General features: G+C 41.0%; 1 pseudogene; it reads right to left on the reverse strand.

The window, feature by feature from the left end:
* Window positions 1-1,096: 1,096 nt before the first annotated feature.
* The window catches only part of LOC146545779 (uncharacterized), a 43,597-nt pseudogene continuing 26,941 nt past the window's right edge, over window positions 1,097-17,752 (reverse strand).

The raw sequence follows: 17,752 nt of genomic DNA on the forward strand, positions 1-17,752 counted from the left end.
TAGTTACTTTACTTTTCCTGTGAAAAAAAAATATTCATATTTAGAAGTTCCTCAGGGAGACTTTATCCCTCTCTACAGCTGCCTGAAAGGAGGTTGTGACAAGATGGGGGTTGCCTTCTTCTCTCATGTAACTAGTGACTAAAGGGAATGGATTCAATTTGTGCCCGGGAAGGTTGAGATTGGATAATAGGAAAAATGTATTCTCTGACAGAGTAATGAGGCACTGAAATTGACTGCCCAGGGAGGTGGTGAAGTCACTGTCCCTGTATGTGTTCAAGAAATATTTAGATGTCGTACATGTTGTGACATGGCTTAGTGAAGGAATGTTGGTGGTAGGTGGATGTTTGGACTAGATAAGTTTTTTTTTCCAACCTTGATGATCCTGTTATTCTGTGATTCTAAGCAGTAAACTCCTGAGCTGCAGTTTTTAAAATCACCATCCTTGGGGTAGTTGAGAGAAAGGGACAATTTGGTGTTGCTGGCAGTTTTCTGCTGCTGTTTCTTTTCTTCTTCATTTCAATGGACTTGTTCATTACCTTGAGTATACCCGAAATACATAGATATGAATAAAAGATCAATATAGATATTTGTGAAGTTTATTATACAGTTATATTTTCAGCTGAGGTAATATAACTTAACCTTCAGTTCATAGCATATAAAAATACAATAAAAGGTGTTAAAGACATGTGGCCTATTTCAAAATAGTTGTTCCATTGATGAGTACTGAACTGTAAAGAAGGGTTGCTGAAGGCAAAAAAAAATTCACCTCATGCTATCCTTTCTTTGAGGTACAGCTTATGGGTGTAGTCTTGAAATACTACAATTAAAGCTTTTTACCTGTCTTGAAGATTTTTTTAATGCACTTCAGAGACTTTTTTTTTTCCATTGCACAAGACTAAATTGGATGTTTTGGAACTGAGGATGTGATGTTAAGAAATATGCAGGGTTAGAGTGTATATATACATGGGAACCTGTAGCAACAATAGAGTGCAAAATACAGACAAGGCAATTGTTAGGTCCACAAACAATCTGAGAAATTAGTCTCTATTTTCAGTCACTCTCGCATTCTTTTACTTCTTTGCTAGCACAGGCAGGAGATAAAACACCGAGCTTGGCACAAGATTGGAGACAAACAACGGAAACTGCTTTGTGAACTACTCAGGTTTCTGTAACATATATATGTTATGTTTTCAGCCCAATAAATATCTGGAGAAGGAATTGTATATGTTATCTATGTCTACCATCTGTCTTGGAAATAAATACAGTCATGCTGACAATGAAGAGAGATAAGAGCTAGCAGGGTGTAACTAAACTTCTTAAAGTTGGAATTTTGGAATATTGATAGGAGGATTAGCCCAGCTATAGATCACTACAAGTAAAGACGGAGAGAAAAATCCCAGCTTTCAAACACTGTTTTGTACCAAAATCATAATAGTTGGCATGCTACCTAAAATGCTATCTAAAGTCATCACCACTGTCATCACCAGAGCAGACATAAAAAATATCCTCATTTCCTACTTTTAGCTAGTAAAAAAATAAATCTCAGTGATTCACTAGTTATTCAAAAAGAAAAAAAAAAAAGAGGCAAAAATGTAGGTTATCTAATCAGAGAATTAGGTCAGTATATTTTCTAATTTCAAAAGAAAAAATAATCAATAAAGAGAGCTGAGGAAGCTGGTGGGGGTGATTGCTGAGCTGCTCTTGGCCATCTATCAGTGCTCCTGGTTAACTGGAGAGGTCCCGGAGGACTGGAGGCTTGCTGATGTGACTCTCATCTTCAAGAAGGACTGTAAGGAGGATGCGGGGAACTGTAGGCCTGTTAGCCTGATCTCGGTACCGGGGAAAGTAATAGAGCAAATCGTCTCGGGTGAGATCACATGGCACGTGCGTGGTGTCCAGGGGATCAGGCCCAGCCAGCACGGGTTCGTGAAAGGCAGGTCGTGCTTGACCAACCTCATCTCCTTCTATGACTGGGTGACCAGACTAGTAGATGAGGGAAGGGCTGTTGATGTAGTCTACCTAGACTTCAGCAAAGCCTTTGACACGGTCTCTCACAGGCTTCTGCTGGGGAAAGTGGCTGCCCATGGTCTGGACAGATATACACTTCTTTGCGTAAGGAACTGGCTAAAGGGCCGTGCCCAACGGGTAAAGGTTAATGGAGGTAAGTCCAGCTGGCGACCTATTACAAGTGGTGTCTCCCAGGGGTCGGCACTGGGGCCCATCTTGTTTAATATCTTTATTGATGACCTAGATGAGGGGATTGAGTGAACCCTCAGTGAGTTTGCAGATGACACCAAGCTGGGAGGTGGTGAGGGTAGGGAGGCCCTACAGAGGGATCTAGATAAGCTGGATCACTGGGCTTAGATGAATGGGATGAGGTTCAACAAGGCCAAGTGTCGGGTCCTGCACTTTGGCCGCAACAAGCCCATGCAGCGCTACAGGCTTGGGGATGAGATGATTGTGAAGAGGAAAGGCACTTGGGGATGTTGGTTGATGCTCGGCTGAACATGAGCCGACAGTGTGCCCAGGTGGCCAAGAGGGCCATCAGCATCCTGGCTTACATTAGAAATAGTGTGGCCAGCAGGAGCAGGGAGGTGATCATCCCCCTCTACTCAGCACTGGTGAGGCTGCACCTCGAATATTGTGTTCAGTTTTGGGCCCCTCGTTATAGGAAAGACATTGAGGCCTTGGAGCGTATCCAGAGAAGGGCAATGAGACTGGTGAAGGGTCTGGAGCACAAGTCTTATGAGGAGCGGCTGAGGGAGCTGAGATTGTTTAGTCTGGAGAAGAGGAGGCTCAGGGGAGACCTCATTGCAGTCCACAACTTCCTGAAGGGAAGTTGTGGTGAAGAGGGGTTTGGTCTCTTCTCCCAGACAACGAACAGGACCCAGGGAAATGGCTGCAAGTTGTACCAGAGGAGGTTTAGGTTAGACATGAGGAAGAACTTTTTCTCTCAGAGAGTGGTCAGGCACTGGAATGGCTGCCCAGAGAAGTGGTGGAGTCGCCGTCCCTGGCAGTGTTCAAGAGGCGTCTGGATGAGGAGCTGTGAGATGCGGTTTAGTGCTTGTGGTAGCAGTGGTAATGAGAAGATGGTTGGACTAGATGATATTGCAGGTCATTTCCAACCTTGCGATTCTATGATTCTAAGCCACAGTGCAAACAGAGAGACTCACCAGTAACAACTTGCAGAGCACTTTGACCAGATGAAATTAGTGACTGAGAACTAATCTCAATAATGAATCGAAACTGTTGGGGACAGGATTCAAACAAACACAAGAACGCTTGTGTTTTGGTCATCTTGGTGTACGGTGAATAAACAGTGGTGTGGCAGTCTGCATTCCTCACTGCAGAGTGTAGGGTGGCTTTAAACCACATAAATCTAAGTGTCTATTGTCATTGTAGGTACTGTGGAGGTAGCTGAATCTGGAGCTCCAGAAAGTTGTAAGAGGCCTGTAAAGACACACCATATGCAAGTAGTTTTGTGTGTTTATACATTTATACATGTAAAGAATTATGTACGCCTGCATATATCTTCCATCCACACAGGCAAAGGAGATATATATTTATGTATATATGTATATATATTGTATATTTATGTATGAGTATTGATATGTATTTAAAAAAAAAAAAGAATGTATTGATTTTCTGCATCCTGGAAAGAATGAGGCTTTCTTGAGATTGTTGTATGAACTGCAACTTCCATAGTGAACACTATGTCACCCTAGTTGACTCTTCCCTTGACAATTAATATATATTACCTGCTCTCTGGATTACATCATTTTTAGATTTTTTGCAGTCAGCATTTTACAAGCATATTCTGCTTTTTCTTTAATGTAGATGACCTGATGCGGTTGACATGTTCTTCCAGATAAGTGACAAGAACCATCTGTTTTCACCAACAAGGTCTTAGTCAGCATTTCTGTTTCTGAAATATTGTCAGTCATTTGCTAAGGTCTAAGATTTTTAATAATACTGAGATACTTAAGGGTACACAGTTTCTTCTCTGCCAGAAAGATAAGTGGTTTTGTTTTGTTTTGTTTGTTTAACAGTTAGCATTTAGCTAGCAGGTGCTCTGTATGGTTGATGGTGGCATGGAGATAACCATGATTAATCAAACATTCTGCCTCCTTTCTCTTCTTTATAGATGTGAACCGAACACAGTCTTGCTCTGTTTGCCCTTTTTAGAGTACAGTGTGCTTGGCTTGATGAGAGAGAGAAAGCAGAGAGCAAGTCAGTCTGGAAAGCAGGTTCATGCTCTCCATTTTGAAAGGACAGAGTCAAAATTCTACTTTTCATCAGAAAATATCAATTTATTTATTTATTTATTTTCCCCAAAGGACAATGTCTTTCTGACTGAACACCTATGAGAAAATTTGTATCTTAATTTGTAAAATAAAAAATTTTGTATTTTATATGAGCAAACAATCACATGTATAAGTTACAAATACTGTATACATTCAATTAATAGTTTTAAATGAGTACCCATTTTCTTTTAATAAAAGGGCTAATATACAGTCATGCAATCAAACAATCATACAGTGATTATATATGTATTCATATTTTACGCAGGAGAGATTATTTGTTCCAATTAAAGCAAATTACTCTACAATAATTGCTATTTCTCTGAGGATTACTTTGTACGAAAAAAAACAATAAAAATCCCTAAACCTGAAGTCAACATTGCATTTAGGGCTGGCACTCTTGTCCCATTTCAGTAACCTCTGCTCTGAGTTGGACAGAAATATGTAATGATAATATTTTTTGTATGAAAAGGAGGAGTTGTGCGGTTGGTTCTTGCTTCCTAGTACACATCTTGGATCAGTCATGTTGGATAGATTTCACCTCGTCTGTCTTTATTTGGACAAACGTTAGCTATCCAGTATTGTCTACTTTTCTTGCATTTCCTGGAGAGAGACGGACACCTACAAAAGACAGCTAAGCCATTCTCAGCTGTTCAGTGTCTATGGAACGAGTTGTACTTCAGACCATCTTACATATTCCTGTTAACTATGAAACAAATGTAAAGAAGTAGTTTAGTATAGATGTTTAAATTCTACATAGCTGAAGCTGTGCTAAATGAACACAACATTCTTTGTTTCGGCATGACTCAATTCTTCATAATAGTTTAATTTAATCCTTAGATCCATGAGTTTTAACTTTAATCCACAACAAGTTCTAATTACATTATGACTATATATGTTTTTATTTACAGGGCATATCCACTGACATCTCTTACATTTTTCATAAAATAGGACAACATAATTCATTGTCTTCTATTGTCCAGAGGAAAATTTTATCTTATTTTGATTCTGCTTTGTTCATTCTCTCTGGACTTTTCTTAAGCTGACAAAGGAGAGCAAACTTTTGCAGTAACTAACTTAAAAATGAAATAAAATTTAAATTTCTTGAATTTTCCCAATTAACTGCAACTCAAGACTAAGTTAGACAGGAACTAATGAAAACATTTTAAAATTCCATCTAAGAATCTTGGAAGCATTGATTAAGGAGTCTGCTAGCTATAGGATATTGATCTGAGAAAAAATCTTGTAATATCAGGAAGGTTCCTGAAGACTGGAAAAGGCTAATGTTGCACTCACAGTGTTGCTCAAAGTAATTAAAAATAGACCAGACGGACCAACATCAGTAAATATGGAAATGGCTGACACTCTGTTAATGAGCAATTAAGGAAATGATTAATAATTTAAGGAAAACCATTAGATTGTCTCCAAGTAGTTTGCTCTTTTAATGGTCCCAGTTTGGTTAATAGAGGTAATGGATGCTAATGTAACATACCTCCACATTCTTTGAGCCTATGAGTCAATATTTTTTGATACTTTGATTAAGAACTATAGTGATCTGAAATTAACATGATGCACCAAATGCACACATTAAAAATAGTCATGAAAGATCTCAAAGATGATCAGACAATGGGTCTAGTGACCTTCTGAGACAGCAGAAAGATTTGTAGAGGTTAGTTTGTAGTTTTATGAACTATGCAGTTCTTATATTGTATTATATTGTATCATAGTGTTTTATCTTGCATTCTGATATCATATTTAATAGATTAACTTTCTCCTCAGATCACTGCCACTGTTCTGTTTTTAGGCCCAGCTCCCATCTCCCTGTCCTTCCTCCTTTCCCTTTCCTATTTCCCAGGGAGTCTCCTGCCCCATTAGTCACAGAACCAGGCCAAACTGACCTGTAAAGCATCAACACCCCCCTCCCATCCCCCACCTCCCCTTTTGGGCCAGTGGGACAGTGGGCCTGCTGTCCCCCTGTCATGGACACGGATAGATCTAGATTACTCCATGACAGTAGTGCTCCTGGGGAGGACTCTGGAGTGTTTGGAGCAGTGACAGCTGAACCCCTTACAGAATATCTGTGAAACTAGTATGCTGTCCAAAGTGGGACCTGCATAGGTAATTTTCCATCACCTAATTGCAATTTTTTGAGGGATGTTGATAGCCTGAAGACTAAGAAGTAAAAAAATCTTGCCTTATAAAAGCATTCCAGGAGGTGAAGCAATCTAGATTATCAAAGACTACAGACTAATAAAGACTTTCCCTACATACCTACATAGAAAGTAAGACATAGATAATGGATACATTAATCTAGTGGGTAAAATTATAATAAGATCCAATCCATACTGGAAAATAAACCTAGATAAAGTAATGCTAAATTAAAGAGGTGTTTTTCAGTTTTCATCCTAATGATTCACTGAGACGATTTACAATAGCTCCCAGTGGATTCTCTTGCCACTAAAATCTTAAAACTAAGACGAGATATTTTAAAAATTGAGGTTAAATAAAAATCTGGTGAGATCTCATGGATGATGTTACTGACAAATTTCTGCCAGGAATTCTCAACTGAGTTTTTTAAACTGCACTGAATGAATGTAGTTGACATAAGAGATGCAAATACTTTCATCTTTGAAAATGGCAAAAAAAAAGAACTCTTAGCATCTGAAATTCTGTCACCTGCCTGGCATCCTTCATGATGTGCAGTAGAATCAAATACTAAATCATGATCTCCTGTGTTCTGAATATACTATCATTTCTCACCATTTTGACATAATTCAGATACAGCAATACTGATATTCTGAACTGATATTCTGTTGGAAATGCATAACTGAAATATAAATGTATTTGCAAAAGCTTTTTTTTTATTATTATTTTTTTGCCCGGATTCCTTCTCAAACTACTTCTAAGCAAACAAAATAATTCAGTTCATGGTGAATGCCATGTATATTGTCAATTTATTTTGGGTCAGAGAGTTGTTACTTATAAATAGTACTTCTAGATAATACTTTATAACACTTATAAATCATTTGTAGTAATAAATTCAAAATCTCTAGTTTTAATGTTTTTTAACTCTGATTTTTTTACAGACTTGCTGAGATGTCTTGCCACACAGGCTGTTTAATGTCTTTACCTAATAATGGTCATAAAATTATTATTTATTACATCACCAACAGCCAGCATCTCATTCTCCAAAATGGCTGATGAAGCCTCATGGAGAGCTGTTACTTTTACATGCACTTTATTCTTTAGCTGAAAGCTAAAGCACCATGATATTACATATTTATTTAATCCAAAAATAAAGAAGATACTCCAGCTGCGGTCTCATGAGGGCAAAGGAGAGGGAAACAATCACCTCCCTTGCCCTGCTGGCCATCCTTCTTCTGATGGAGCCCAGGATACCATTGGCCTTCTGAGCTACAAACACACACTGCTGACTCATGTTAAGTTTTTATCAACCAGAAACTCTAAGTTCTTCTCAACAGGGCTACTGTTTGTATATACATCTGGAATTATCCCAACCTAAGTGCATAACCTTGCACTTTCCTTTGTTGAACCTCATTAGGTTCACAACAGCCCACCTTTTGAGTTTATCAATGTCCCTATGGATGGCATCCCTTCCTTCTGCTGTATCAGTTGCATTGCTCTGCTTGGTGTCATCAGCAAACTACTTAGTGTGCACTCACCCTATCATCAATGTCACTGCTAAAGATGTTAAGGAGTATCAGTCCCAAAACAGAGCCCTGTGGGACACAATCATCACTGGCCCCTTCCTGGCAATAGAGCCATTAACCAGAAACCTCTGGATGCTACCTTCCAACCAATTCCGTATCCACTGAATAGTCCACTCTTCAAATTAATCTTTCTCCATTTGAGATAAGAATGTGGTATGGGACCATGTCACAGGCCATGCAGAAGTCCATACAGATGACATCAACTGCCTTTTCTTCGACCACCAATCCCATCACTCCATTATAGAAGGCCACCTGATTGATCAGGGACAACCTTCCCTTTGTGAAGCCATGCTGGCTGACTCTGATCACTCATCCACCCTTCATGTGTCTTAACATGTCTTTCAAGAGGATCTGCTTCATAATCAACCCAGGCACAGAGGTTAGGCTCACTGACCTGTGGTTTCCTGTATCCTCCTTCCTCCCTTTCTTGTAAATAGAAGTAATGTTTCCCTTGAAACCATGACTTGTCCTATTAAGCAGATGGGGCTGGACAACTGGCTGGCACCACAGGAAAGAGAGACATGTGAAAAGACAACAAAATATATGTGAAGTTGAGATTTAATGCTTTGTTTCCTCTAATCCACCCACACTTCAGATGTTCAAAAAAGGCCTCATACAACTTAATTATCTAAATCTGTCCAGATATAATCACACGTTTCCCAGCATTTCTGAAGCACATTTATTTTACATCAGCTTTATTCTTCCTTGTTTAGTTAAAAATGAACCATTTTTAAAACTACAAAGTTATTTCAGCTGCTTATTGTAGATGTCTGAGGGTTTTTTTTAAACTTTCTTACAAGAGGTATTTAAATAAGAAAAAGCACTGGAAAAAAATATGGAACAGGAAAGTATTTTACAGACATGTTACAAATTATCATTCTTTGCATCCATAATAGTGTAGGTGGCTGAAAAATGTTAGGCATGTAGTAACCTATGAAGAAAGAGTTACTCAGTCTCCTTCCTCATTTGGTTCCAGCACAATTGCTCAGTAATTTAAAATATTACCACAAAACATCCTAAATATTTCTTGGAGTATTTCTTCCCCCATAAAAGTGGGCTCAAATCAGAACCATTCACCCACAGACTTTCTGACAAGAAAGCTGGAAGCATGAGAATTCATGTCTCAGGCAGTCTGCAAACCAAAACTCGCTCATCAGTCTGAGTAACATGCAAAAAAAACCCTTTCCACTTCATTTGTGCACAGGAAGGATTTCATAATTTAGGGCTAGTGCTTCAGTATTTCATTCTAGTCTAATATAATTGAAACGTACTGGCTTCTTTTCCATCTAAGCTGTTGTATTATGAAAGCATTACAGGAAATATCACATGTTTTGGGATCTGGGAGCCTTACGCACAATGCATAAGACAGACTGTGAACATCTCATAGCAGAGTTCATATCAGTTCATATTGTTTGTTATGTTTCTTAAGCGAAGTCAAGGGAATTCTTTCAAATGAACCAAAAAATAAAATTAAAAAAAAAAAAAATTGAGTTCAATAAGGGACCAAGGCTTTGCATCCAGAACCATCACCTGCAATATTCTGCAATATTCTGCAGATTCTATTAGCATCACAGCCTCTTGTCCAAGCAACAGGTCCTACCTGTAACCACCTCCTAGGAGTCGCTGCATGCTATGTTAAACAGCAGATTTTTTTTTTTTTCCATTTCACAGACATTTTTATCTTGAAAATTTATAATAGGTAAGAAAGTTAAGAAGAGGGGAGGGGAGGGGAGTGGAAGGGAGTGGAGGGGAGGGGAAAAAAAGACAGACAAGACAAGACAAGACAGGAAAGGAAAAGAAAAGGAAAGAAAAGAAAAGAAAAGAAAAGAAAAGAAAAGAAAAGAAAAGAAAAGAAAAGAAAAGAAAAGAAAAGAAAAGAAGAAAAGAAAAGAAAAGAAAAGAAAAGAAAAGAAAAGAAAAGAAAAGAAAAGAAAAGAAAAGAAAAGAAAAGAAAAGAAAAGAAAAGAAAAGAAAAGAAAAGAAAAGAAAAGAAAAGAAAAGAAAAGAAAAGAAAAGAAAAGAAAAGAAAAGAAAAGAAAGGAAAAAGAGCCTCTTACTTTGGGTGAGTAGGGACCTCACCTCTTCACTCAGCAATGTTGATTTTTTTTTCAGATGAACAATGGTGTGCTTAGTTATTTTAAAACTATCAGTCTTAGCCTAAAGTGTAGCTGTACCAGCGTTACAAATCCTGTTCTGGCAAGTGGACTTAGGTCACACTGAAAGTAATGCCTCCTATTTATTTCCATGGAAACTAAAACAAAGAACACAATAACACTATTTGACAGAGCAATTTCTCAGCTACAAAACACTGTCTTTCAGCACAGTCACCATCATTAGCTATGCATTTTTGCCAGCAATGAACAAGAGCTGCATGCCACTCATAAAAATCTGTACCTGGGGAGGTGACCCACTGCTGAAATGCTGTCACATTGTGCTCACCTCCACCATCTGGGTTCCATAAACATTCAACCAGCGTCTGTTAATGTCACTGAGTGCCATTTTTTCTGCATGGAGGAATTCAGTGACACATCTTTGCTTCCTATCCCCTTCCATATCAGACGCCATTTTGTCACGAAGCAACGAAATGTAATGGGATATTGGTGGGAAGGTTCCGCCTCTACTGCCATACTGCCAACATCCACCTCTGAAATCGTGGACCAGCATAATAAAGTAAGAGGCATTACTTTCATAGCAGATATCAGAGATTTAGGAGCACACCACTTCCAGGGTCTTGTGGGAATTAACTTTCATTTCCAAAACAAACGTGCCAAAGTGCTCACCACAAATCTAGGAACTTCTTAATAGGGTAGTACATCAGGCATCCAGACCAAAATAATTCGACTGATATGTTGGAAAGTAAACATTTCAGGCCCAATGAACTAGAATTTTCTGCCAAAATATATTTATTTGGAATAATTCTCACTATCTCTAGCTTTGTACATCAAAAGCATTGAATAATTTCATTACAATGTTATGGTTGGTTAGTGTCAATTCTGCAGAACAATTAATTTCTTGGGATATCTGCCTCAGTGGACAACACTTATGTTGTAATTAAATATTTGGAATAAGATTTGAATTACCGAGGCAACAAATCACTAGGTTTCGTTTTCTCCATACAGTGTTTCTATTTTACCTTCTTAAGTTTTGACAATTGTATTTAGTTTCCATTGAAATGTTTTTGTTTTTGTTTTTGTTTTTGTTTTTCCTATTATATTGGCAGACCATGTGAGATGTAGCTATCGGTATTTGTTATTTCAGTATCTTCTTTATTGTACAACATCATCCAAACTGAAATATTTTGCATCTCTATTAGAGGGAAAGGAACATTAATAAGTAGTCAACATCTGAACAAGAGAGTTTATGCAAGATTTGTTACAGAACCAAACTTCAAAGCAGTCTTAATCTGTGCCAAATCTGCTAATGAATGCAATTTTTCATGTTACTGTGTACAGTACTTTATCCAAATCACTGCGTACACATTGTGAAGATCAGAAGAAAGTCAGCCATATACTACACTACATATAAAAATAGCAATACAAAATGTCAAGTTCCTAACTTGGGAGGTATATGAGTTCAAGGAAGATTTGCCCTCGGTTTGCAACCTGACTTTCTACCACCATCGCTGTGACAGTCCAATTGTTACTAAGGATGCTTCTCTGCTCTTGAATTTCACAGTCTGTTTTTCAAAGTGAAACAGAACAAACTTTGAAATACCAGTCTTCAGACTCTGGCAATCAAAGAACTATTTTACGAAAAGTGACATGCACAGCTGATATAGAGAGGAGAGCTGAGGAGCAAACCTATTCTGCTGCCCCGCTGCCAACAACCCCAGCACTTCAAAGGCTAGAGCTTGAGAGGTCATAGCAAGATCCCTGCACTTCTGGACTAGGGTATCCAGGCTGGTTCGGGTCACATTAAATTTGGATTTCAGGTGTTTCTCTCTGCTCCATTTTTGTACAGTTAAAGAAAAGGGTTTTATTCCCAGTTTTTGCTAACATGTATAGGACTCTGAAGGTGCTATTTGCCTTAGTACTGACACCCATTACAAAGACTTAGAATTAGGACTTAACTCCTTATTTTAAGCTGATGAAACCTCTACCTAGTAATAGTCTCTTTTCCACTATAACTCATATCTCCCACATCTCAATGACCATTTTTTTTCTGTCAGTATTTGGTCTGAAAATGATCCACACAGCAGAGTGTATAATCAGTTATAACTGTTGATAGGCACACCTGACACTCTGCCTAAATGGTTAACTCAATTCCTTCTAATAATCCAACAGTTTAAGGAAAGAACTCGGAGAAGTGGGATGCGTAGATTATTCAGTTCCAAAAGTTTGTACATTCTGATCTCAAAACAAGATCAAATGATCAAAACAATCTTAATCTTCTTTAATGTTAGAAATTGTTTTCATCTACAAGGTACATTGTTTTTTGTTTGTTTGTTTTCTCTTGAAAAACATATAGGGAAAGTTTTTGTAAGTAGAATATAAAAGAAATTAACTATGAATAAAAGGCAAAAAAAGATTGAGAACCCTAATATTTTTGCAAGTTAAGCAGAAATTGTTGATGATGCTGATTCTTTACCTAAAATATTAGCTGAATGTGTGCAAGTTTTTACTTTACTAGCTATTTTTCAAAAGCATCATCACAATGACATGCACATTGGCATGCAACTGAGGCTCCCTATGGAGCATGTGGCCCCCAGTCGCCTTGCAAACAGGTGACAGAGAGGAATCGAAAGACAGACTGCTTCTGAGACAGTGAGCCCTCAGTCTGCTCCTTCCCCTCACAATACTTATGAAGAACTAGGGGGTGTGGGACTGGGACAAACCTCTCTCCCAAAATGGCAAGGTGATATCCACTGCTCAGTGGAGGAGCCTCTGCTCTGTTGTTGCCGAGCAGAGCAAAGCTGTTTGAGAGAGAAGGATGGGTGGAAACAGATACCTACTCGGCGTTGTGTGCGTTCCCCCCCCAGACCATGCTCGGCTCCCCAGGTGCCTCTGCGGAATAGATTTGAGGCCCTGGAACCAGAGGGAGAGGTGTGTGCAGATGTGGAGGGAGGCCCACCCATGAGGGTGCCTCGGGGGAAGCGGTCATCCCCGCGCTTCAAGAATTCCTCCACCCGAAAGGACAGAAGGGTGGTTGTCATAGGTGACTCCCTGCTGCAGGGAACCGAAGGCCCTATATGCCGACCTGACCCTACCCGCAGAGAGGTGTGCTGCCTCCCTGGGGCACGGGTCAGGGACATTGCTAGGAGACTTCCCAGACTGATCTGCCCTTCTGACTACTATCCACTATTGATAGTACAGGCTGGCAGCGAAGAAGTTGGTGAGAAAAGCCTGAAGGCTATCAAAGATGACTTCGGGGGACTGGGGCGGGTAGTTGAAGGAACAGGTGCGCAGGTGGGTATTACATCTGTACCTTCAGTGGCAGGAAACGATACTGGGATAAGCCTAAAAACCCATCTCTTGAACAAATGGCTTCAGAGTTGGTGCAAACGCAGGATTTTTGTTTTTTTTGATCATGGGGCAATTTACTCGGCACCTGGCATGATGGCTGCAAATGGAAGCAGCCTGTCTCCATGAGGAAAGAGGGTTCTAGCCAAGGAACTGGCAGGACTTATTGACAGGTGTTTAAACTAGGTATGAAGGGGGAAGGAGACAAAATGAGGACTGCTGGGACTGAGGGGGCAGTTCGAGGCTCCAAACAGAACTTGATGGGTGGAGACAGTGGAGTTCAAAGACTTGGAGAGGGGTGAGGGGATGCTGCTTCTCTTAAGTGCCTGTATACTAATGCGCATAGCATGGGAAATAAACAGGAAGAGCTGGAGTTCTGCGTGCGGTCGTGAGGTCGTGATCTCATTGCGATCACAGAGACGTGGTGGGACAGCTCGCATGACTGGAATGTTGTCATGGAGGGCTATGTGCTTTTTAGGAAAGATCGGCTGGCTAGGCGGGGTGGTGGAGTTGCTCTTTATGTGAGAGAGCAGCTAGAATGTATTGAACTTCACTTGGGGGAGAGTGATGTAGCAGTGGAGAGCTTATGGGTGAGAATCAAGGGGCAGGCTAGTAAGGGTGACGCTGTTGTGGGTGTGTACTACAGGTCCCCTGATCAGGATGAGGAGGCTGATTAGGCCTTCCAAAAGCAACTGGATGTAGCGTCACGTTCCCAGGCACTGGTGCTTATGGGGGACTTCAATTATCCAGATATTTGCTGGACGACCAACATGGCCAGGCACGCACGGTCCAGACGGTTCTTGCAGTGCGTTGAAGACAACTTTCTGATGCAGGTGGTGGAGGAACCGATGCGGGGAGGGGTGTTACTGGACCTTATTCTCACCAACAGGGATGGACTTGTTAAGGAAGTAAAGGTTGGAGGCAGTTTGGGTTGTAGTGATCATGAGATGGTGGAGTTCAAGATCCTGAGAGGAAGAACCAAAGCAATAAGTAGGATTGCTACCCTGGACTTTAGGAGAGCCAACTTCGATCCCTTCTGGGACCTACTTGAAACTATCCTGTGGGCTCGGGTGTTAGAAGGTAAGGGGGCCTCTGAGAGCTGATCAGCATTTAAACAGCTCTTCTTCCAAGCTCAGGATCGGTGCGTCCCTGTGAGCAAGAAATCGGGAAAAGGTGGCAGGAGACCTGTGTGGATGAGCAAGGAGCTCATGTGCAAGCTCAAAGGAAAGAAGAAGGTCCATGAAATGTGGAAAAAGGGTCTGACCACTTGGGAAGAATATAGGAATGTAGTCAGGGCCTGCAGGAATGCAACGAGGAAGGCTAAAGCCTGCTTGGAATTGAATCTGGCTAAAGTGATAAAGGATAAGAAAAAAGGCTTCTTCAAATATGTTAACAGCAAAAGGAAAACTAGAGAGAATGTGGGCCCCTTACTAAGTGAGGGGGGGGGGTTCTGTTAATGGGGAATGCTGAGAAGGCAGAGATACTGAATGCCTTCTTTACTTCCGTCTTCAGTGAAAAGGCTCTCCCGCAGGAATCCCACACCCTGGAGGTTAGTGAGAGGGTCTGGGGAATGGGAGACTTCCCTTTAGTCAGGAAAGAGGACGTGCGTGAGCGCCTAGGCAGTACTAAGGTCCACAAGTCCATGGGACCTGATGGGGTGCATCCACGGGTGCTAAGGGAGCTGGCGGAGGTCATTGCCGAACCGCTCTCCATCATTTTTGAGAGGTCTTGGATAACAGGGGAGGTCCCTGAAGAATGGAGGATAGCCAATGTCACTCCGGTCTTCAAAAAGGGCAAGAAGGAAGACTCGGGTAATTATAGGCCAGTCAGCCTCACCTCTGTCCCTGGAAAGGTGATGCACAGCTTGTGCTGGATACCATCTCCAGACAACTGGGAGAAAAGGAGGTTATCAGGAGTAGTCAGCATGGGTTCACCAAGGGGAGGTCATGCTCGACCAACCTGGTGGCCTTCTATGATGCTGTCACATGCTGGGTGGATGGGGGAAGAGCGGTAGTTGTTGTCTACCTTGATTTTAGAAAGGCATTTGATACTGTCTCTCACGACATCCTTATAACAAAGCTGAGGAAGTGTGGGATAGACGAGTGGACAGTGAGGTGAGTTGAGAACTGGCTGACTGGCAGAGCGCAGAGGGTCGTTGTTGGTGGTGCAGAGTCTGGCTGGAGACCTGTAACCAGTGGTGTCCCCCAGGGGTCTGTGCTGGGTCCGGTCTTGTTCAACATCTTCATCAATGACCTTGATGAGGGGATAGTGGCCACCCTCAGCAAGTTTGCTGATACGAAGTTGGGAGGATTGGCTGACACGCCTGAAGGCTGTGCTGCCATTCAGCGAGACCTGGACAGGCTGGAGAGCTGGGCAGTAAGAAACCGGATGAGGTTCAACAAAAAACAAGTGTAGGGTCTTACACCTAGGGAGGAATAATTGCATGCACCAATACAGGCTGGGGGATGAGCTGCTGGAAAGGAGCTCTGCAGAGAGGGACGACAGGTTGGCCATGAGCCAGCAGTGTGCCCTCGTGGCCAAGAAGGCCAATGGCATTCTGGGGTGCATTAAGAAGAGCGTGTCCAGCAGGTGGAGGGAGGTGATCCTCCCCCTCTACTCTGCCCTGGTAAGGCCTCATCTGGAGTACTGTGTCCAGTTCTGGGCTCCCCAGTACAAAAAAGACAGGGATCTCTTGGAAAGAGTCCAGCGGAGGGCCACAAAGATGGTGAAGGGCCTGGAGCATCTCCCCTGTGAAGAAAGGCTAAGTGAACTGGGTCTGTTTAGCCTTGAGAAAAGACGACTGAGAGGGGACCTGATCCAGGTTTATAAATATCTGAGGTGTGGCGGCCACAGTGGTGAGGCCAGTCTCTTTTCAGTGGTACGTGGAGACAGGACGAGGGGAAATGGACATAAGCTGCAGCATAGGAAGTTTCGAACGAATGTGTGTAAGAACTTTTTTGTGGTGAGGGTGACGGAGCACTGGAACAGGCTGCCCAGGGAGGTTGTGGAGTCTCCTTCTCTGGAGATATTCAAGTCTCGCCTGGACGCCTACCTGTGCGACCTGGTGTAGGGAACCTGCTTTGGCAGGGGGGTTGGTCTCGATGATCTCTAGAGGTCCCTTCCAACCCCTACAATTCTGTGATTCTGTGATTCTGTGATTCTGTGACATTTACTATTGGCTTTCTTAACCATAGGTCAATTTAACTGTAGTTGCAGGAATAATTAATATAAATAATATAGAAAGTAAGGTGATCTGATCTTTGAATCCTCAGATTGGTATGTGCCTCAATTTCAGTTTTTATCCTTTATGAAACATTAATTTAGCTTTAAAAGATCAGTTAGCAAAATTTATAACAGCTTTGATCATTTAAAAATATCTAGGAAGATTTGAAAGTGTGAACTGTGCAATTCCAATTGCACTGGATGACAGCTAAAGTCTATTAAAGAAAGAAGTAAATGTGAAGGGAAACAAATATTTCAAAAAAAGCTTCAAATTCTGACACACTGTGCCAAGGTCTACTGCAAAGGTATTTATCATTACAAAGGAGCATAAACTTTTACAAAGCAAGTTTTTCCTCCAGAAAATGCTGCTGCCAAAAGCACGTTTTTTCTGTGACTATGTGACTTTCAGTGTGACTTTGACTTGCTGTTAAGTTTTGTGCTTTGTTCTTTGACCAAAGCCAACAAGCCTGCTCAGGCTGTCCCTGATTGGTGACTCTTGAGATTCCTGAGAACCATCCTTGTAGATTCTATGTGATCTGTGAGCCACCAGACTGAGAGAATCCTGGTAGCTATTCTGCAATTGCAGGCAGTGTTAAAACTGTACCAGTATGACTTCATAATTCTATAGAACATTCTTCATTTTTCCATCATCTGACCTCCAAACACAGTTATATGCATGTTGTGATAATCAAATTTTCAGGCATCTTGTCAAGAATTTTCCTCACGTGAACTCCTGCAGGGGCTGCCAAACCCCTCTTGACTGGCCAAGGAGGGAATTCTCACTATCTCGACATCTATCAGCAGGTGATAACACAGAAACGCAGTGAGAAAAATCTTCAGTTAGATGATGTTTCAACTTGTTCACCATATTCTCTCTCAGAATCTCTTACCAAAATAGTGATGGTATTTTTTTAAATTTTACTTATAATGGTATTGCAAATAAAATTATTTTTGGAAAACTACATTCTTGTGCACTAAAAAATCTGCTTGGGCTACAAGATCTTTTTTGTAATTATTTTTGCCCAAATGCTTTTAGATG

The sequence above is a fragment of the Meleagris gallopavo genome, chromosome 1, assembly GCF_905368555.1.
Source record: "Meleagris gallopavo chromosome 1, MGAL_WU_HG_1.1, whole genome shotgun sequence".
NCBI lineage: Eukaryota > Metazoa > Chordata > Aves > Galliformes > Phasianidae > Meleagris > Meleagris gallopavo.